The sequence below is a fragment of the Erinaceus europaeus genome, chromosome 4 (assembly GCF_950295315.1).
Source record: "Erinaceus europaeus chromosome 4, mEriEur2.1, whole genome shotgun sequence".
Taxonomy (NCBI): domain Eukaryota; kingdom Metazoa; phylum Chordata; class Mammalia; order Eulipotyphla; family Erinaceidae; genus Erinaceus; species Erinaceus europaeus.
This window is the reverse complement of record NC_080165.1, coordinates 118050248-118073386: the sequence shown is the minus strand read 5'-3', so window position 1 is coordinate 118073386 and position 23139 is coordinate 118050248. Positions and strand designations below refer to the sequence as shown.

The window sequence follows — 23139 nt, the reverse complement described above, 5'->3', positions numbered from 1 at the left end:
TTTTTTTTTTTTCCCTCTGCCTTGTTTTTATTTTTAACACGTTTTCATAAAAGCTTTTCACTACAAGGATTGCACTTGGTAACTTTTCTTCGGAAAAACTTTGGCTGTAAGCAGAAACACTGTTTGCTTTTTAAATATTTCTAGTCAGGGTATATATAGCTTCAGAACCAAATACTAAGAAAGGAGGCAAGAAGAGAATCCTAAAACAAAAATTTTTGTTACGTGGTATGATGCATTTTAGGAGACTACATTTAAAGGCATTGTGCGTGAATCTGTTTGAAAAAAAAATGCTAGACTGCCAGTATCTTATTTTTCTGGCAACAATAGCAAACACAATTGTAGCTGCATCACACATTTTATTATTTCAGACCATAAAATAATTTGTTTCACCTGATTTAAACTTATAAGTTAGGCAGAGTTATACCATTTTTTTGAAGTGACTATACAAGAAATGTAAACGTTTTGACAGTTGTAGTTTCAAAAGAAACATAATTAGATTATCTACAATTTTTTATTTTCTAATTACTAAGATTGTGTCCTTGACTTCCATAATAATTGAAGCTCTAAAATCAGTATGGTTTTCAAAGCCTATTTTTCTTTGTCAGTTACCTGAGAGTAGCATATTTCATCATTTAGAGTCCTGATAATAGGAAGTTGTTTTACAACTGTAACTGAAATAAGATTTACTTGGTTATCCTTTTTTTTTTTTTTTGAAATTAGTATTCTACTGAATACTAAAAACTCAGTTTTTCCTTTCCAAACTGAAATCTTTATGTATTCTTATATATCCACAGATTTAATTTTAAGTACTATAATAAAATTAAAACAACCCTTAAGGGCTGGTTCAAGTATAATCACTGTTTGCATTTAAAAACAGAGATTCTAATGCTGGAGAACTTATCAAAATCGTTTGAAAATTGTCTTTCCATCAAAGTATCTTTTTTTTCAGGGGAGTCTGGTAGACTAATACTTTGTCATTTTGCTGTAATACATTTTTTTTCTCAAAACACTATTTTGAATTAAAAGAAAAACAAGCTTTCTGTTTATGATCTCTAAGAGTTTTTTTCTAATATAATTGTGATTTAGGGTATAAATAAATTTTGTATAGCCATGGGAAATAGAGTGTCCAGTTTCATGTTTTCTATCTCTGTTGCAAGTTTTAAATGACTTGTGCCATGTCTAAAAATATATGTGACTCGGTATTTCAGTTTTCAAAATTTTATGCACTGGAATTAAACTATCGGTAATTTTCAGAGAAGTTGGAAACCCATAACTATTGTTATGAAAAATTAGGGTGCTAGGCCATATTATAGCTTTTAAATAATAAAATTAAACTTGTTTTGCTCAATGAAACATCACACTTTTCATACAAAATTCAAGAAGAGGGGAGATAATCTTTTTCAGAACTTAGTGAAGTGTTAAGTAATTTATGAGTGCAAGAATTCATTATATTTTTCATTATCTTTCATTTCTATGTAGGAACAGTGAGCATTCAGAAAAACAGGCCCCCTTTATAAGCAGTTTATTCACCATAGTTCTGTATTGCAGCTGCTGATCATATTTCATGGAGCTGTTAAAGCACTTAAAACCTAAAATTAGGTACTGTCTGGTTGTAAATATTTCAGATCACTCATTTATGAAACAAATAGAAAAGCATACAATCAAAGATAGAAGCCATTCAAATCCTTTCATTGAAGAGCTCAACAAAACTTCTGGAATACCTTGCATTTTCAGGGACAATATAATCATGACAGTTGTTGTCAAATGAATGTTATTTTTACATGTTATAAACTCTTATAATGTGCCTCCGTGTAGAGACTCTTACACTAATTGTATTCAGAAGTCCAGTTGGGAGATTTTATTACAATGGTTACTAGGTGAGTGAAACCAACACCAGGAGGACTGGGGTGATGGGGCAGTATACCTGCTTCTCTCCTGTACTCTTCTCTTGAATGTTTCCCAGTAAACTACAGTAGTGACATGGTCTTTCAGGCATTTGTTTCAGAGATAAGTGAAACACAGTGGTGTATTTTACTGCAGTATAGGCAGTACTGCATTTTGTGGTTAGATGTGTTTAAGTGTAGGAGATACCATGTGAATATTCACTAAATTATGCAGGTACCTGAACTTGGTATCATATGACTTGAACTTAGTGGAAGGAAATAAGCAGATATCAAGAGAAATGCCAACAGTTTTGATTGCTTTGAGAAAGTTTGAAGACTTTGCAAATGTTATTGTCTTTTAGTATTTCTTGTGGCACTGTAGGTTGGTGATACGCCATTTTACTCTTGAAGTTTGTGACCTTATCATGTCCCCATCCATGTTTTCACTGGGAGAGTGGTGCTGAGAATGAATACCACTATTCTTATTTCCCCAGCTCGTTTTCTTTCTTTTTGGAAAAAGAAATGAAATAGATGATTTTTAAAAATAGAAGCCATTTTTGAGTTATCAAAACCATATTTAGATTGTAGTTCAAAACAGTTTCAGAACATTCACCTCCACCTTGTAGTGTCACTGTAACCCTTTTTGTCATTGAAAGGTGCTAATTGATCTTAGGGAACTGACATAATAGTATAGTTCGATATTTGAAACCTTTCAGCATTGGTATGGCCCCTTTCTCACCTTGAGATTTCAGTGCATAGCTGATAAAGAATAACACCATATTGTCATGCCAGGAATTCTAATTTAAAGAACATTTTAATACAGCATTTTAAAGAACATTTTAATACAGCATTTTTTAAGCTTTCTCAACAGTAAGCAAATATATTTTAATTTGCTTTGAGGTCATGACAGAGAGTCCTATATTATCACGCTTGGATTTTTAATGTAAAATTTTCTATAGGAAAGTTTTTTTTTTTAATATTGAATTTGTTAGGTAAAGCTTGACCATTTGATCGTATTTAAATACTTCCTAAGTAAAGTTGCAATACACCAATATACACTGATGATACCAAATTTTATTTTGAGAAGTTTTAAAGCATATTATTATACTAAAATATATTTTAAAAGAAAAGTGGATGGTTTGTTTATTGTTTAGTTGCAGTTTGTTTTCTGTGTAAGTCATCATTATTGTGATCAGCAAGCATTCTTACTATCATAATGTAACAGTTAATCTTTACAGGGGTTAGTTTATGCAAACCAGTTTTTCATTTTATAAATGAGGCCTCTGAGACCCAGTCACATAGTGGGATATAGCAGTGATCTCAGATCTGAAGTCTGACAGCAGAGCTCTTATGCTTGAACATTATGCAAGGTATTGATCCCAACATTTGTGTATAGGGTCATTTTAGGTGCTTCATTTTATTTTTGTTGTCATTGTATATACAGTGTTATGTATTTATAAGAATGGAACTGTCTTGTATATTTATTTCTAAGAATGTTATAAAAACTATTTAAAATTATGTCTGTAATTTCATGGATAATATTACTTAAGATCTGACCAAAAATAGGAATTTTTTTTCTTATGTTCCAGTGTTAAGAAATACTAAGTAATCACTTGACTAAAATCACTTAATTTATGGAAGTTTGTATCAAATTAACTGAATTTCAAGAAATCGATTTTAGACTGATTTCTAAAGTCAAGAACTTAGGAAGAAATCTTTTGATTGTTTCACTTAAATAATTTTTTTTTAAGTTTTCAAGCCTTATAATTCTTTATATCTTACCAGCTCTACTCATTTTTTTGTTATTACTTAAGCCTGGATATTAACTATGAATAGCAAATGTCAGTATTCATATGAACCAACTAGAATGGTCTATATAATGAACTTCCAGGGACAAATTTAAACTGTACTTGGAGCACTTATATTTTGGAAATATGTTAAGATTACACAAATATCAGACTTTTAAAAGTCTCTGCTTGGTGAACATTTTTGTTTTGCTATTTAATATTTTTAATATGTTTTATAACTGGTTTTTCCACTAAAGCAGTGGTTTTAATTTTTTATTTCCTTATATGACAGAATTCTTTATTAAGAGAAATGTTAGAATAAACATAGTGGAGAATGTGTCTTATGCTTTGTGAAGCAGAATATAGGTGGTCTTGAAGTCACCATCATTGCTAGTTACTAAAATTTCTATAAAGGATCTTATAACAGTGTGAAAATGAATGAGCTTTCTGACAAGAGGACATTTTTGAATATTTATTGTAGTGAGTTAGTGCTCATACACTGAAATGAAATAAAACAAGACAAAGGCAAACTTTTTAAATACTATAAAATATTCCCTAGTATAATAAATATATTGGTTAAAGGTTTATATCTGTTCATATTAGTATAACATAAATAGTTTTATTAGTCAAACTATAATTTATTTCGGATTAGTACTTATAAAATAAAAAAATCTAAAAAGCAAATAAAAAAGTAGTCAAAATGTTTTCCACATGGAGATTCAAGGTTGAATGACATACTTATAACTTATACATGTGAACTTTTATTTCATTATATTTTATTATTTTTCCTTTAAAAACTTTATGAAGAAACAACAATGGTATAAATTAACTTGACTTTAGATTTTTATGTAAATTATTTCTACTCTTCTTTCTGTTCCTTCTTTATTTTTTAAATGAAAGAGACATTTTTTTTGTGAGAGACTACCATTAAATCATAGATTATTATGTCTATATGCCACTAAGTTTAATTATACTAACAAAAGCAGCATTAAATTTAAAATTCTATCCTTAATAATAAAGGTGTACCACATACAAGGAGGAGGGCTTATCCTCCACAAGCTCATATAGACATTTACAGAGCTCTGAATATACCCAGTGGAATGATCTATTCTTTGTATTTCACCTGTCTCAAATTTCATAATATCAAAAAATTTGAAAAGACCTGAATGTTTTAAGATATTGAATATTTCTAACTTAATATGTTCAGTGTGTTGAAAGTGATGATGACTTAGGGAGTAGCAAGCCTTTGAATTGGCTATTTTTTTCATTTAAATAATTATATTGTAATAGAGATATACATATATTATCCATGTATGATTATGACTCAAGTAATTCTTTCCTAATTTAACACAAGGTGGGTGAATCACATTCTAATTTCCTTTGGTCCATTTCAGCAATCCCAAAATGTGCTTCTAGTAGGTAATTTAAGATGCAAATCTCACTAAGTCTGTTAAGAATAGCAATGCTAACTACCAAGATGTTTTATAAGAACTTTTAAGTATTATGATGCTGTTGTTTCTGCTTTATTTCTGCTAGTTAACTCCAAAAGAATTTTAGTTTAAGTGCGTTTTGTCGCCTTAATTGTTGATAGTAGTTTTAAACGATTTCATTCATGAAAATAGCTAAAGTCTGGAGTTCACATAATTGCTTCTTTATGATCAGTGTTGTGGAATATATGTCAAATGAAGTGTGAAAAAGTAAACTTCTTCCTGCTGTATATACTTTTGAAAAGATTGAAGTTTTTAGTTGCTTTTAATATGTTTGACTTTAACTTAGCATGTGCTAAGGAACAGTTAACATAGTGAGTTAACTCTAGTAACCAAAGTCACAAGTTTGTCTCTCAGATTACCATGCTAACATTAGACCACCACTTTCCTTTGGCACTTTGGTTAGACTACCTTTATGATGAAAAATGTAGTGAAATTTTTCTCATTGTCTCAGTTGGGGAGACATTCTGGATTATGCTGAATCTACTTCCAAGACCCTCCTTTGCACCTCTAAAACGTTTGATCATATTTATTCACATTGGTGTGTTTTGTTAGCTTCCTTTTGAACTTAAAGTTCTTTAAAATTTATTTTGCTGTTAGCACAAATTCCAGTGTTCTTAGTAGCCAGATCAAGGCCTTTCACACTAAGAAACTTGCTCAGGTTGCTGTTCTCAACTCTTATCCACCCACTCACAATAAATCTCTTCTCCAGTTGTATGGAGAACTTCAACTCTTAAATACAACTTGGTCATTTACACTTTACTCATGTGATTATTTCTGTCTGGAAGAAAACTCTGTTCCTGAAAAATATTTTTTTTCAGTTGTTTTTCAAGACAATACACACCTACGAAGTAAGTTACTCTGACCGTTAGTTCGATAGGTTTTAAAGTTAAATTGTATTAAAATTTTTGATAGAAAATGTGAAGTGTGAAAGAGAGATCAGACTACTGCTTAGCTCAGATATATATGACATAAGGGATGGACTCTTGGATCCTCAGAGTTACAAGTCCTGTGCATGCAGATACTACACTCTATTACTGACTTACTTGCTTTTTTTCTCTTTATTCCCAAAGCATTTCATTTCTACCTTTAGCATAGCATTTGTCACATTGTAACGTAATAGGTTACACGAGTTTAATCCCTACTTTAGCCTGAGAATTTACTGAAGTGATGACTGGTATTTGTCATCTCTATATCTTTAGTAAGTAGGGGTCACTAAATTCCTGTTGAGTGAAGGAAATGGTAGATGATGGAGAGCAGTAGTGGTGGCCTGAGGCCTCCTTCTTCGTGAGATTGGATCAGTAGGAATACTCGTGGTCATTAAAGGCAAGACAGCCTTAAGAACAACTCAGGGATTTTTGATATTCAATTGGTAGAATTACAGTTCAGAATTCAGAGCCAGTTTATGTTTGTGGATGCAGAGATGGATGTACGGGAGCATTTATTTTCCACATATATTTGGAAGTCAGTCATGTAGTATATAAATATCCTGAATATTTCTGGATATCTGGGTATTTCACAGCTCTTGTAATTTAAGAAATCACATTCATTTTCATAGCATATTGATTACAAAGAATATGGAGCCAGACTAGTTGGGCTTTAACCCCCAACCAAGACCTTAAAAACTTTGTAAAGCTATATATTCCGAAACCAGTTTTGCTTCAGTTTTTCATATGTAACAGAGTGTATTGATGTGATTTATAACTGAATATCTGTGAAACTTTTAGACCAGTATTGATAGGACCATTTGCTATTATGACTATGACTGATGATATACCTTCCATTAAATTGCTAAAATGTCCCAAGAATTTTTAGATCTGAAAGTTCTTTTTAGGTGCATAGACCTTACAGACATCTGAAGCTATGGAAAGTGAAACCAGGAATAATGGGCCCCTACTGTGTCAAGAGAGTGGGGCTGAGGGAGGAAGGGAAGCTAAAAGTAAAATGTTACCAATGCTCCATTTATCTTGAAGTGCTATCTCTCAGGTGCATCTGTATAAAATTATGATCCTACAATCATTGCTGTTACTAAGTTCCTGAATATATTTAGAACAGAAGTGTATTATCTCTGATTATGATAGTTCTGTGTTGGATAATTCTTTGTTAGGAATTGTATTTGGCTGTCCTGTTTTGTCAGAGTCTATTTTGTAGCGCCTCTACTCTATCCACTAGCTGCTAGTAATGTCTTCACCTGACTACTGAGTTTTCAGATGTTGCCAGATGTCCATTGGAAGCAAAATAACTCCCAGTTGCAAACCCATAAGCAGAGTTGTTCTTAAGATCACTGGATATAGTAAAATGAGTCTCAGGTATCTGCAGAAGAGGATTGTTCCATTCTCAGTCAAGGGTAGAGAATCTTCATACCTTCCTTATGAGTTTAAGTACAAAGTCAAACAATGCTGATTCCTCAGTGTTGATGGATAGGATTTACGGATAAACATTACAAAAATTGACTACCTTCAGCATATTTAATACTTAATTTTTTTTCTGGAGATAATATATGAGTTAGGGAAAAAGAATACCCGGCCAAGTCTGTAGGAAATAAACATTTATTTGAATTGCTTGTATGCCTGTTTTAAGATTTTTTTGAATTGTTTCTTGTTAAAGATTTTTTAATTCATTTTTAGTAAGAACAATTATTTATTTTATTTTATTTCTTTTTGGGAGATTAATGGTTTACAGTTAACAGTAAAATACAATAGTTTGTACATGCATAACATTTCCCAGTTTTCCACATAACAGTACAAGATTTACATTATTTATCATTTTCTATAGATTACTACTTATCAGCAGTAACAAGAAAGTTTATTTTCACTGTCAGAAAGAATAGACTATACTTATAGCTGCTTAAGATAAAAATACTTAACTAAAATTTTTGTTCTGTTGTAATGAGAAAATTTTAGGCAGAATATGTATTAAGTTTGAGTTTCTTTTTTTAAATATTTATTTATTTCCTTTTGTTGCCCTTGTTGCTTTATGGTAGTTATTACTGATGTCGTTGTTGTTGGATAGGTCAGAGAGAAATGGAGAGAGGAGGGGAAGACAGAGAGGGGGAGAGAAAGATAAGACACCTGCAGACCTGCTTCACCCCTTGTGAAGCAACTCCCCTGTGGAGAGCCAGGGCTGGAACCGGGACCTTATGCCGGTCCTTGCGCTTCACTCCACGTGCATTTAACCCGCTGTGCTAATACCCGACTCCCTAAGTTTGAGTTTCTATCAGAATTTCAAGATCTTTAATAAACACAAGTGAAAATAATGCTATGTAAAATCTTTGGGGTGTGAAGTAGTTTGTAAGCTTACTTGCTTGGGTATCTTCTTTATCATGTTTAATGCTCATGTTAAAACCCCTGTACCAAATGGGGGCTGGGGGTTGCCTCAGCAAGGGGCTGGGGTAGTCCTGGTGTTAGTGTCTCTTCCTCTTTCTATGAATGAAAAAAATAATCAGCTTAGGAGGTGTGAAATTGACCACAGGCAGATTTGTGAAAAACAAACAAACAAATCAAATAACACCCCCCCCCCAAAAAAAAACCCACAAAAAACCCAAAACAACAAAATCAAATCAGTCCCTTTTGGTGAATTGCAAAACCCATTTTTATGTCCTAATTCTTTGTTTAATCTTAAACAGTTTATCTGCAAATCTACATGCAAGTGCTGGTAAAAATATAATTGAAGTCTAGTACTATTTCTGAACTCTGCCTAGTTTAGGCTTATATGAAAGATGATTCATGAATGGACTGACAGCAACAAAATGTGAATATATAATAATGTAAGGTGAGAGATGATAAGTTGCCCTTCATACATTTGGGGTTAAATGTGAAATATTTGGGAGTTGGGCGGTAGCGCTGAGTGTTAAGCGCACGTGGTACTAAGTGCAAGGATTGGCTTAACAATGCCGGTTGGAGCCTGGGCTCCCCACCTGCAGTGCCATCGCTTCACGAGCAGTGAAGCAGGTCTGCAGGTGTCTATCTTTCTCTCTCCCTCTCTGCCTTCCCCTCCTCTCTCCATTTCTCTCTGTCCTATCCAAAAACAATGACATCAATAACAACAATAATAACTACAACAATAAAAGAAGGGCAACAAAAGAGAATAAATAAATAAATTTTTAAAAATGTGAAGTAATTGTTGAAATACCAAACAGTTAATGTTGAAAAATAAATACAGTAATGTCCATATGAGGTTCAGAAAGTAGAGATGTTTAAAAAACTCACTAGTAATAACTGACACTTGAAATTCCATACATACGTAATTTCCTAATTTAGTAGTTTTCCTTTAATTGTAGTAAACAAGTAATCACGTTACTTGGAAGCGGTCAGACTGACTTAGGGATTTCACATCACTTAGTAATTGATGCTCAAGCAGCTAGGACAGAGGTATTTGAAAACAAACCTACTGTTTGTCTTCTCTCTGTCTTTTGATTATGCTCTTTGAATTTTTGAAATCTATTCCTTTGAGTAGGAGACAAGTGACTGAAAATGAAATAGATTGTAAGTGACCAAAATGCCCTTCAATTTTCTGAAATGAGGAGGACTCCATATTATGCCTGTGAGCAGAGTGCCCAGTGAAAAAAATGGAGTCCTTTTTGGGGAAGGCTGAGAAGGTGTAAATCACATAGTGATTCACACATATGTGGAAATCACAGTTTTCACATAGTGGAAGAGAATTCTGCTCTATGCATTACAAGAACTCTTAAAAAGGTATAGCAGACCTCAATTTCATCAGACACTCTGCCTGATGTTGAGCAGGAAGCCTGGGAGCCTTGTAGTCATTTGAGAATAGCCAACAATCCAGAGGTTCTCTTTTTCTACATGCACACTTCTTGGGTTCATAAATCAGGGATTTCCCCTGAGAATTCAAGTCACATATCTACTTTCTCAGGCTGGTCCTGTGTATGGTAGATCTTTACATGGTAAAACTTGACCTATTTTTATGAGTGCTTTATGGCATAAACTGCAATTAGCCACTTCCTTTTTCCTTCCTATGATATGCTCACCACCTTTGCCCTCCACTGCCCTCATTTCTTAACCTATGTGTTTGTTACTCTTCTGCTCCCTTCCTGGGCAGTCTACTAATTTTTAAAATTTATTTTTATTAGTGATTTAATACTGATTGACAAGATTGCTTGATAAGAGGGATACAATTCCCACCACCAGAGTTCCCTATCCCCGCCCCTCCATTGGAGGCTTTCCTATTCTGTATCCCTCTGGGAGTATGGAACAAAGATCTTTATGGGGAGTAGAAAGTAGAAGGTCTGGCTTCTGTAATTGCTTCTCTGCTGGACATGGGCATTGAATGGTCAATCCATACTCCCAGCCTGTATCTATCTTTCCCTAGTGGGGCAGGGCTCTGGAGAGGTTGAGTTCCAGGACACATAGGTGAAGTCATCTGCCAGGAAAGTCATGCTGGCATCATGGTACCACCTGTAACTTGGTGACTGAAAAACATTAAGATGTAAAGCAAAAAAAAAAAAAGTTTAATAGTCAGGAAACCAAAGATAATAATGGAGCAGATGAGATTTGGGGGTCTCCATTTTGGAAAAAGCTAGGAAGTCTATTTTAGCTATGTTCTTTAGGCCTGTGACTTGACTAATTTTTCCCAGGGCCGGACAGCTTACTTGCATGTGAGCTAAAAGTACTATCTGGGAGGATTGTGTCAGAGTTGGGACTAGGACTAGAAAGCTGGATCAGGGCAGAGGGTAGCTTCAAAATATGGGAAAAGTATATAAATGCCATTAACTGTAGGCCCCATCTATCTGATCTGGGACCCATGTCTATTCATATTCATTGCAGGAGCCTATGCAACCTCTGCATTCCTCTCTGTTTGAGCTCACATTCCATGGTCATAGCTAGGAATATTCTAGGTTGCACTTATCTCAGGACCAGTCTTCCTCAAGTGACTGAATATGTTGACCCAGTCTACCTTTGGAAAGTGGGGCAGTTTCTACCACTGTTATTTTACATTGAGAGCAAGGTCCTGTAGAGGCCCACAAGGAGGTTTATGATGTTGTTCCTGATGGAGATGACCAGTGATAGTATCAAGAGGGATCTGTTAGAGGTCTAAGCCCATCATATTTATGTGGGAATCCCAGAATTCTCTGACTAGGGACCTGGATGTTGGGGTGGCCTGCCTAAAAGGGCCGTCATTAAAGTGTACTGGTCTCTTGCCCTTATCCAGCTTTTTTAGTCCTAACTTTATCAAACAAGTTTAAGCTTAGAGTGATTGAGGGAAGTGAAATAGGAAGTAGATGAGGAGAGCATTATGTCTAAGTAGAAAATATTTGATTAAGTACTTTATTATTATTATTTTTAGGATTTTCTACTTGCTTGCTGAGTCACTGTAGACTATTGCACATTTTTACTTTAAGGTGTATATTTTCCCCTAACTTATGGATACATCTTCACATGTGCCCTATCTCATGGGTCTTGGTCTATATCTAGGTTTTATAACTTTGTTAGGAGGTGTGCGAACTGAAATGGAACTTAGAAGTCCTATGAGCATAAATAATATATATATATTCATATATATGTATATATATATATATATATATATATATATATATATATATATATATATATACATATATATGAAATTAAAAGCACAGCACAAAAACTGGCATAAGGATCCTGGTTCAAGCCCCTGGCTCCCCACCTGCAGGGGAATCTCTTCATAGGCAGTGAAGCAGGTCTGCAGGTGTCTTTCTCTCCCCCTCTCTGTCTGTCTTTCCCTCCTCTCTCAATTTCTCTCTGTCCTATCTAACAATGATATCATCAACAACAACAATAACAATAAAAAACAAGGGCAACAAAAGGGAAAATAAATAAATAAATAAATAAATAAAAGTCCTCTGAGCTAGGAAAGGTCTCACCAGAGTACTGGAGCTGGAGGGTTGACATCCCAGCATGGCTTCTCTGAGCATAGCCTTAACATAATTATCCCATCTTGTGGGTACCCTTTTCTAAGGCTCAAGCAGAATTCATTTTTATCCCTCTCTGATATAGTATAGCATCTTAGTGGAAAGTTACTGTACTAGCACTGAGACAATTTATATGTGAGTCTGTCTTCTAGAGAGGTTCTGAATTTATTGAGGGAAGAGATCATATCTTATTTTTCCTATGTGGCCCACACATAAATGGAAATTTGTGTGAACTGCATTATTTTATGTATATCTTCAAAGGACATACATTCAAAGCCAAACAATGATAAAGAATGAATTCTATTGATGTTTGGAAATTGATTCCCTTACACTTCCATCCACAAAAGTACATTTGTTGGCCATTTTATATTCTATCTTATTCATGACTTTGTGTTAAAGTATGTTGATTGTTTTGTGTTTATGACACTGAAACTATGAGAGTTAAAGTATCCAGATTTATCTGATGAAACTGTCAGTGCCTTCTGGTGAGAAAAAAAAAATTATTTCTGGCACAGTTGAAGAAGGAAAATATGTTTAATTGCTAGTGGTTTGATTCTAGGCACAAAAAGATGAGCAAGACCCTTCAAAACCGCCAGGGAGGAAAAAAGGAAAGGAAAAAAGCCTTCTTATGTCCAAAAATAATATTACATTAAATGATTATTTCCAATAGTTACAAAATTTGAGGCTTTTTATTCTTGTATGAGTCATTTGTGAATGCAGTGCGTGACTATACAACACCACGATGAAACACATTTGCTTTGTGTTTTATTAGTTCATTTTTTTTTTTAATCAGAGAGTGAAACCAGAAGAGGAACTTAGCTCAACTTTTTAATATCGGATTGATTAGAGGCACCAGATAACCTATTAAGAAAGAAGCTAAAAATAGAACTTCATGCTAAAGACACCATTGGCCACCATCTTTACATCTTGTTGCTTTTCTTGTTTGCTCTGTCTGACAAGTAGTTGTGTATACTGGCATCAGACCACCTTTGTGTTTCTAGGCCCTGACTTCACTCATCAGCAGTGAAACATGGAGAAAATTTCTGTGCTTCTTTAAGTTGTGTTTTTAGCATTTGTAAAGGAAAAATAATAGTACCTGTCTAGTAGACTTGTAAGGAATGAAGGAGTGCATACAAGAAAGACAGTGAATGTGTCCAGTATACATTTTGAATTGATTTCTTTGAATTAACTGCCGAGTGTATTTAATATTAAAAAAGTAAAGTTCATGTTGCTAAAATTTTTCTTTTTTTTAAATCAACATTTTTAAGCAACAAAATATATACTTTTTCTTTTTTCTGATTGTTTATTTTATTATTAGTAACTTTTTTTTTAACAGAGCACTGCTTATCACTGGTTTGTGGCGTGGGGACTGAACCTTGGATTTAGGGACCTCAGGATTAGAAAGAAGTCTTTGCTATCTCCCCCTTAATTTTTTGCTTTTTCTAAGTTATTTTATTGGAGTGCTGATGGTTTATAGCATAGTTGTTGAATATACATGGGGTACACTTTCTCACTTCCCCATGATAGGTATCTGCAGAACAGTCTCACTCCCAATTTAGTTCTTTTTCCATCATTGCACGAGGAACCCTGAGCCCTCTTCCCTCTTCCTTCCCCAGAGTCTTTAGCTTCAGTGTAATAACCCTACTCAATACAAGTTTTGCTTTATGTTTTCCTTTTCTGCCCTTGTTTCTTAAATTCCACTTATAAGTGAGCTAATTTCATATTTGTCCTTCTCTTTTTGGCTTATCTTATTTAGTATGATGCCTTCAAGTTCCATCCAAGATGAGGCAAAGAACATGATTTCATAATTTTTAACAGCTATGTAGTATTCTGTTTTGTAGATGGATTACAGCTTTCTTAGCCACTCATCTGACTTTGGACATCGGGGTTACCGCTAAGTTTTTGGCTGTTTTAAGTTGTGCCCCTATGAACATAGAAATGCATAGGTTTCTTTGGACAGATGTTTTCATTTCTTTTGGATAAATCTTCCAGAAATAAACTTGCTCGTCCAGTGTCCATGTATTTGATCTATTTGGAGTTGATTTTCTTGCATGGTTATGTATAGTGGTTCAGTTTCATTTTTCTGCTTTTTTCAACCCAATTTTTCCAACATCATTTGTTGAAGAGATGCTCCTTTCTCTAATTAATGTTTTGGGTCCCATATCAAATTTTAGTTACAGTGTGTCGGCTTATTTCTAGACTTTCAATTCTGTTCCACTGGGTAGTGTGTCAACTTTGGCTCTAGTACCAGGCTACATTGATTACAAGATTCAAGTGGTATAATTTGAGGTTAGGAAGTGTGACGCCTTCAGTCTTGTTATTTATTTTTTTTTCTTAATATTGCTTTGGCAGTCATAGGCATGGTCTGCTTCCAAATATATATATATATATTTTAGCTTTTGTTCTATTCCTTTAAAGAAGTGTGGTGGTATCAGATAGACATTAAATCTGTATATGGCTCTGGGTAGGATGGTCAATTTTGACTATTTTAATTCTTTTAATTTATTCAAATAATTATGTGATATTTGATTTTATTGATGTGGTGGATCACACATATTGGTTTACATATATTGAATCAGTCTTGTATCTCTGGAGTAAGTCTTATTTGGTCATGGTGCAACCATCAAATCGTACTGCTCCACCTTATTGAATGTCTTAGTATATGTATTCATCAGGAACAATCAGTCTCTAATTTTTGTCGTTGTTGCGTTGCTGTTTGCTTTTGGTATCATGGTGATAGTGACTTTGTAGAACTGTTAGGAAGTCTTTCTGTGTCCTCAATATTTTGATGAGTTTGAGAAGTATAGGTAGTAGCTTTTCCTTAAAGGTTTTGTAGAATTCTTCTGAGTCTGAACTTGTGCTGTTTGTTAGGTTTTTGAATACTGTTTCAATTTCTTTGGGCTGTTGTTGTTCTATTAATGTTTTCCAGTTATTCCTGCTTTACTTTTGGGAGGTTGTATGCTTCTATGAATTTATTCATCTTTTCCAAGTTTTCTTGGTGGCATTTTTTTTATTATTATTTTGCCTCCAAGGTTATTGCTCTGCTCAGTGCCTGCACTATGAATCCACTGCTGCTGGAGGCCATTTATTTAATTAATTTATTTTTTTGGCTAAGACAGAGAGAAGTTGAGAGTGGAGGGAAGATAGAGAGGAGAGAGAAGATAGACACCTGCAGACCTGCTTCACCGCCTTTGAAGTGGCCCCCTGCAGGTGGGGAGGAGAGAAGGGGGGGCCCAACTGGGATCCTTGTGCAGGTCCTTGCACTTCCTACTATGTGCACTTAACCTGGTGTGCTACCGCCAGACCCCTTAATTACAGTTCTTTCTAGAAGCCGCACATGATACTTTAGATTCCTACTGTGTAAGATTTTTCTTCTTTTATTCAGTAAGATTTGTTTGTGTCTTTTCTCCCCTCCATTTGTGTGTGTGTGTGTGTGTGTTTGACACTTGTTTAGTACTGTATAAATATCTTGAAATTTCTTTCTGGCCTTTAGAGTTTCTGTTGAGAAATCTGGAGCTAGCCTTCTGCTTTTACCTCTGTAACTTTTTGTTTTTCTCTCACTGCTTTCAGTATCTTTTATTTATATTTAGTCTTTTCTAGTTACATTATGATGGGTTTTGGTGTATGCATCTCTGGATCATTTCTGTTAGTATTCTCTGAGCTTCTTGTAACTTTGTATCTTTCTAGTTATTCAGTTGGAGGAAATTTTCTCTTTTTTTTTTAACTTTTAAAAAATATTTATTTATTCCCTTTTGTTGCCCTTGTTATTTTTTATTGTTGTTGTATTTATTACTGTTCTTATTATTTGATGATGTTGTTGTTAGATAGGACAGAGAGAAATGGAGAGAGGAAGGGAAGACAGAGAGGGGGAGAGAAAGATAGACACCTGCAGACCTGCTTCACTGCTTGTGAAGCGACTCCCCTGCAGGTGGGGAGCTGGGGGCTGGAACCGGGACCCTTAAGCTGATCCTTGCGCTTTGTGCCACCTGCGCTTAACCCGCTGCGCTACCGCCCGATAACCGGAAATTTCCTACTATTATTTCACTCAGGGTTTTCTTTCTCTTTATCTTCTCATTCCAGAACGATTTTTTTTTTTCCGTATGAACCCTCAGTCAAACCGAACACTGACAAGATATCAAATATGTCTCTGGTGTTGCTTTTAGTGTCTTTTATCTTATTTTCTAGATCTTTCACTCTTAGTTTCTCCTGCTCTGTCTTCACACTTGCTAATTCTTTCTTGAGTTTGTTTGGTTCCACTTGTGTGCCCTTCAAGTCTATTCATTAGTTCAACTATTGTATCCTGTTGCTAAGCTACATGTGGGTTTTTGCCCTGCTGTTGTAGCCTTTATTTCATGTATTATATGCTTTGCTAAACTTCTGTGAATTTTAGCTCAGCTATTACATTGTTTTGTTCATCTATTGTGACAATTACTAACATGCTGTTAATTCATCTATGTTGGCATTTATTTATTTACTTTGTTTCTCGAATTTAGCTTCTATTCTCTCGTAGAGTTTCAGTTTTTCTCTTTCTATTGGGGGGGTCCTCTTATTTTCTTTTTTTAAAATTCTTATTCTCACTAGGTTTATAGCTGGGACTTGGTGCCTGTATCATAGGTGAATCCCACATTCCCAGTGGGTGGTTTATTTTTTTTTATTTTTTTTTAAAAAAACTTTTTTCATTTATTTTATAAAACTCTCTCTGTATATCTCTCTCTACGTATTTTTTCTTTGCCCATTTTTATTCATTTGTATGGTCCTACCTTCACTTCCTTTCTAAGTCACACCTGTGACTACTTCTGAGTATCCTTCCTTTCCCTCCTCTCTCAGGTAAGTACCTGTTTTTTCTTTGGTGTTTTCCAGATTTCATTTTATTTCAGTGATAGTATAAAAAAAAACAAAGACTCCTGGTCACAAATGTTTTTGATCTCAGTGGAATTGGGGTTCAGATCCCTCTGGTAATCTTTCTCTGCCATTTCTCCTCTCTGGGAGTATGGACCAAAGTTCCTTTTGGGTTGCAGAAGGTGGGAGTTCTAGCTTCTGTAATTGCTTCTCCACTGGGACATGGTTGTTGGCGGGTCTATCCATACCTCTAGCCCATTTTTTTTTTCCCTAGTAGGGTAGGGCTTTGGTAAGGTGAGGTTCTAATAGGACATATTGTTGAGGCCATCCATCCAGGGAGGTCAGGATGGAATAGTAGTTGCATCCGGAACTTGATGGCTGAAGGCAGTAAGATATAAAGCAGGGGGGAAAAAAGGTTAATAAATAGGTACCAATGAATAGGAATAGAGCAAATGAGAAGAGGAAACTCAGGTAGGAAGAAGGTAGGATGTTTATTTTAGATATGTTCCTAGAAGCTCACACTTCAGTAATTTTTGCTTGAGCTTGATAGCTAACATGGAGATTTTGACTAGAGATACTGACTGGGAAGGTGCTATTAGAGTTGAGAAAAGAACTAGAAAGCCAGATTAGGGCAGAGAGTAGCTCTCAAATTGAAAAACAGAAATATATATATATATTATATATCACATTGATCTCATCCAGGGACCATATCTATTCATATTTAATACAGGATCCTGTGTATTCTCCTAGTCCTTATAGTTTGAGCTCGCAGTCCATGGTTACAGCTGGAAACATTCTAGTTAGTGCTTATATTCCTTTTTTAAATTTTTATTTATAAAATGGAAATATTGACAAGACCATAAGATAAAAATTTTTAAATAAAAATTTTAAAATAAAAGGGGGGGACACAACTCCACACAATTCTCACCACCAGAACTCCATATCCCATCCCCTCCCCTGATAGCTTTCCCATTCTTTATCCCTCTGGGAGTATGGACCCAGGGTCATTAAGGGGTGCAGAATGTGGGAGGTCTGGCTTCTGTAATTGCTTCCCTGCTGAAGAAGGGCATTGCCAAGTCGATCCATACTCCCAGCCTGTCTCTCTCTTTCCCTAGTGGGGTAGGGATCAAAGTGGGGCTCCAGGACACATTGGTAGGATTGTCTGCCCAGCGAAGTCAGGTTGGCATCATTATAGCATCTGGAACCTACCATAGCTTTGAGTATATGTTCCTTCAATCTAAGCACTTAAGACTTCAAATTGGTAATCAGACTGAATTTTAACAGTGGGCTCAAATTGTTAATGTATATATTCTTTTGAGTTAGTGTTCACACATCCTTTGGATGTATGCCTTGGAGTGATATTGCAGGATAAGGTATTTCTATTATTATTTTTAAGGACTCCCTATCTTTTACAAAGGAACAATACTCATTTTTATTACCATTAATAGTGTACCAGAGTTCCTTTTGTTCTTTGTATTTCTCTCAGAAATTGCTGTTTTCAGTCTTTTTGATGTTGGTTATTCTCATCTGTGTGAGGTAGTATCATACTAATTTTAATGTTCATCTCTTATATAAATGTTGAACATTTTTTTCATACATCTGTGGGAAATCTGTATATCATCTTTGGAAAAGTTTTTTTTTTTTTTTTTTTTGCCTCCAGGGTTATTGCTGGGGCTTAGTCCCTGCACCATGAATCCACTGCTCCTGGTTCCATTTTCTTTTTCCACTGTTGTTGTTGTTGTATATGACAGAGAGAAATTCAGAGAGAAGGTGGGAGACAGAGAAGGGAGAAAGAAAGATAGATACCTGCAGACCTGCTTCAACCCTTGCAAAACAACCCCTCTGCAGGTGGGCAGCTGGGGATTAGAACCAGGATACTTGAGCTGGCCCTTGCACTTCATACTATGTACAAATGTACACTTAACCCGGTGCACTATTGCCTGGTCCCCTCACATTTTTTTTTTTTTTTGAGCAAGGTGAAGGGGTAGTTGTTCTTTTGTTGTTGAATTGTATGACTTTATATATTTTTTAATAAATTCCTCTTCATATGTGTGACATGCAATTATCTCTCCCAATTGCTAGGTTGCTTTTTAATCTTTGTGTAAGTTTCTTTTAATATGTAAAAACATTTTAGTCCAATGATACAGGTAAATTTAGAATAAAAGGTGGAGTCCCTTGCTTTGTTCATTTTTCACACATTCAGCAAATCAGGATAAATTATACTTCACTTTGTTTATATTAAGGCAGTTTTTCATTTCTGCAGATATAAATGTAGGGGTATGGTGGTGGCACACCTGGTTGAGAACACACATTATAGCACAAGGACCCCAGTTGGATTCCTGAATCCCCACCTGAAGGGGCAAAAATTTGTGAGTGTTGAAACAGGACTGCAGGTGTCTCTCTTTCTCTCTTTCTCTCCTTCTCTGTCTCCCCCTGCCCTCTTGCTTTCTGGCTGTCTTTATCCAATAAAGATAATTAAAAAAAATAAATAATACATCTAAAAAAGTAAAAAAAAAAGTAAATGTAGGCATTGCATGAAGATGCACTTTCTGTTCATATTTATTCCAAAAAGCATTATCAGTTGTCTCAAAAGTGTTTTTGATTTGCCATATTTGTCATACTTTTCCACATCACTACATATCATCTTGGGTTGTTCTATTTAATGTAGGTGTGCTTGATAATTTAACTAATCTCTTCCTGGTGTTATCTTAAAGTCATGTGAATTACATCTATTTTTGCACAGCTGTCCAAATGACAATTCTAGATGTAGGACTTAGGGGAAAGAGTATTTATATTTTACACAGATGGCACCAAAAAGACTTTTTTTCTTCTTCATTTTTTCCTTTCCTTTATTATTAAAAAAATTATTTAATATATTTAATATAAAATATTTAATAATATATTATTAAAGTGAAATTTCTCCATTTTAAATGTGTAATGATTATTATTATCATATATCAAAATATCAACTATTTTATCAATATGCTTGTCTTATTTAAAATTTTAAAAAATATTTATTTATTCCCTTTTGTTGCCCTTGTTGTTTTATTGTAGTTATTGATGTCATCATTGTTGGATAGGACAGAGAGAAATGGAGAGAGGAGGGGGAGACGAGAGGGGGAGAGAAAGATAGACACCTGCAGACCTGCTTTACTGCTTGTGAAGCGACTCCCCTGCAGCTGGGGAGCTGGGGGCTTGAACTGCGATCCCTATGCCGGTCCTTGTGCTTTTGCCACCTGCGCTAAACCCGCTGAACTACAGCCCGACTCCCAAGTGCTTCTCTTTCTTAAAGAGTTATATATTTTGTGTGTATGTGAGAGAGAGACAAAGAGAGAAGGAGAGACAGAGACAGATAGAAGCACCAGACCACCTTACAGCTCTGCTTTATAGTGATAGTGATGCCAAGAATTCCTGGGATCTCAGGCAAGTCACATATGCACATTCAGTGCTATCACATGTCTAGCTATCTCTCTGTCCCTAATATGCCTTTTTGTATAACTATGAAATGTTTTTATCTGGTTACTATGAGAATTAAAGTTAGTGCATTAATATTCAAAAACACTGTTATTGAAGATCCCGCTAAAATACTGCATAAAATTAAAAATGAAATATTTAATCAAATGACTTTACTATTAGATTTTAAAATTTAGAGTATTTTTTCTTTAGCATATTTATTATTCTACTCTCTGGTACTGCCTTAAAAGAGCAATACAAGTCAAAATAGTTAACTTAATTCTCCAGCATTGGATAAATATGGCCATCAATTTTGTGGATTTTTTTCCTTGCAGGATTTCCTGTTATTCTAAGAGATTCAATAGGACTTATGCACATAAACCTGAAAATTATATTACTATGGGGAAACTGCTTTGTGCCTTTGAGGAGGAACTCTCTTGCTAACTTAAGTACTGTGTGTGTGGAATAGCTAACATTTTCCTCCGAAGAAATTTCATGTATGCAGTTAAAACACTCTTAAATTGATTAAGGGTTGTTATATATTTCCAGAAACACTCAGGAGTATTTTTATGGTTATAAGAGTAGACTGGCTTAGAATGCCAGAAGCCAGCAAATTCACTAGAGGCCTTCAAAACCATGCCCAAACATTCCTGACTTTACCATATAAATATGTGAGGTAGCATGGAAAAATAAAACAATGCCTCTTCCTTCAACTGTAGGTGAGCCTATTATGTTAACACTTCAGTTAACTCGAATAACAATTCGTTACCTTTTCTGTTAGAAGTAATACATATGACTAGTATATATTTCTCAAGCAAAGTATTATGTTACATCAGATTTGCCATTTACCTTTATACTTTATTTGAAAAGTGTTTTATTCAACTAATGTAATGTTTTGCCTATTAATCAGGGAAACTAAAAAGCATTTTATAAATGTTTAATCAAAACTTTCACTGCTATAGGAGAATTACATTTCAAGCAATATACACTTTTTATAGTGTGAGAAATTGATGTTTGGAGAAATTACTAGTCTTTCTCAAAGTCATACTTTGAGTATTGGCAGACATGAAAATCAGTCATCCTGTTGGCCAAGCTCAATTTGAATCTTTATAAAATTAAAGTTACCTGTGTTTCAACATGTGTCTTAGGAATGTTTCCTTACCTATTGTTATTTCAATAATTTACTTATTCTAAAGGAATTTGTTTTTTCATGTTGGTGTAGGGCCTATGAATGTTTTAGTATTTTGAAAAGGCAAAAATCATTGTGCTTTCCCATAATAACGTAAAAGAATTTAAGTCATTAAAAATAGGTTGGATTATCCTGTACTGTCATATTAATGTCTGTGAGAAGCATCTGAAGTTTCATGGGACATTCATATAACTTCTTCACAGGTTTGATCAAGCAATTATTTGAAGTTTTATTTAGTCCTGCAGTGTAGAGTGGTGACCAGGAGGATCACAGCATTCAGGAAAGTACAGAAGGAACTCGTATCAATATCACTGCATTGAATGTCTTCACTTTGTTTCAGTCAAGAAGGGAGAGTCTAGTCTGCTAGTCTGTTTCTCTGTCTCCTTCCTGAGCCTGAGTTTCAAAGTTTCAATACTTTTTATTTATTTATTTTTTGGGTCTTATTCATTGCCTGACAGTATTATTATTATTGTTGTTGTTTTATTTTTATTTGGGGGTTAATGGTTTACATTATGTTGTTGGCACATAGGTAAAAATTCTCATCTTCTCCTGATAGGTGTATGCAAAGCACTCACCCAGTTTAGGTTGTTTTCCACCAGGACTCAGCCTCCCCCCCCCCACTACTCCCCCCTCCTCCCCAGAGTGCAATAACAAGACTCAGCAGGAGGGTTCCTTTACCCCTGAAACCTCTCTAACATTTGTTGTTACTATTCTTTCTGATGTATGACATTCTCACAGGGGTGAAGTAGTATCTTATTGTTGTCTTTATTTGCATTTTTCTAATAATCAGTGACTGAATATTTTTTCATATGCCTGTTGGCTCTTTAGATCTCCTCTTTTGTGAATATTCTGTCTGTATCCTCTCCCCACTTTTGGATAGGATTGTATGTTTTATTTATTTATTTATTTTTATTGCTGAATTTGGTGAGCTCTTTATATATTTTGGTTATTAGTCTTTTGCCTGATGGAATGCATGTAAAGATCTTCTCCCATTCTTTAAAGAGTCTCTTTGTTTGGGTGGTGGTTTCTGTTGTTGTACAAAAACTTTTCAGTTCCTAACAAAAGAAGTGAAGGATTTGTATATTGAATATTATGAGTCACTCTTCAAGGAAACAGAAAGAGATACAAAGAAATGGAAAGATAGCTATTCCATGTTAATGGATTAGAAGGATAGAGATAGATTTAATACAGTCCACATCAAGATTCTATCAAAATTTTAAAAATATTTAAATATTACTTATTTCCTTTTGTTGCCCTTATTGTCAAATTTCTTTTTTTGAAATTTATTTTATTAGTGATTTAATAATGATTGACAAGATTGTGGGATAAGAGGGGTACAATTCCATGCAATTCCCACCACCAGGGTTTTGTATCCCTTCCCTTCCGTTGAAAGCTTCCCTATTCTTTATTCCTCTGGGAGTATGGACCAAAAATCTTTATGGGATGCAGAAGTTGGGAGGTCTGGCTTCTGTAATTGCTTTTCTGCTGAACATGGGTGTGGGCAGGTTGATCCATACCCCCAGCCTGTTTCTATCTTTCCCTAACAGTGTAGGGCTCTGGGGAGGTGGGGTTCTAGGATATATTGGTGAGG

At 34.8% G+C, this 23139-nt stretch overlaps 1 protein-coding gene across 7 annotated transcripts in view; it reads left to right on the top strand.

The window, feature by feature from the left end:
- EYA4 (EYA transcriptional coactivator and phosphatase 4) overlaps positions 1 to 23139 on the top strand; it is a 318081-nt gene that overhangs the window by 2882 nt on the left and 292060 nt on the right. The window lies entirely within an intron of this gene.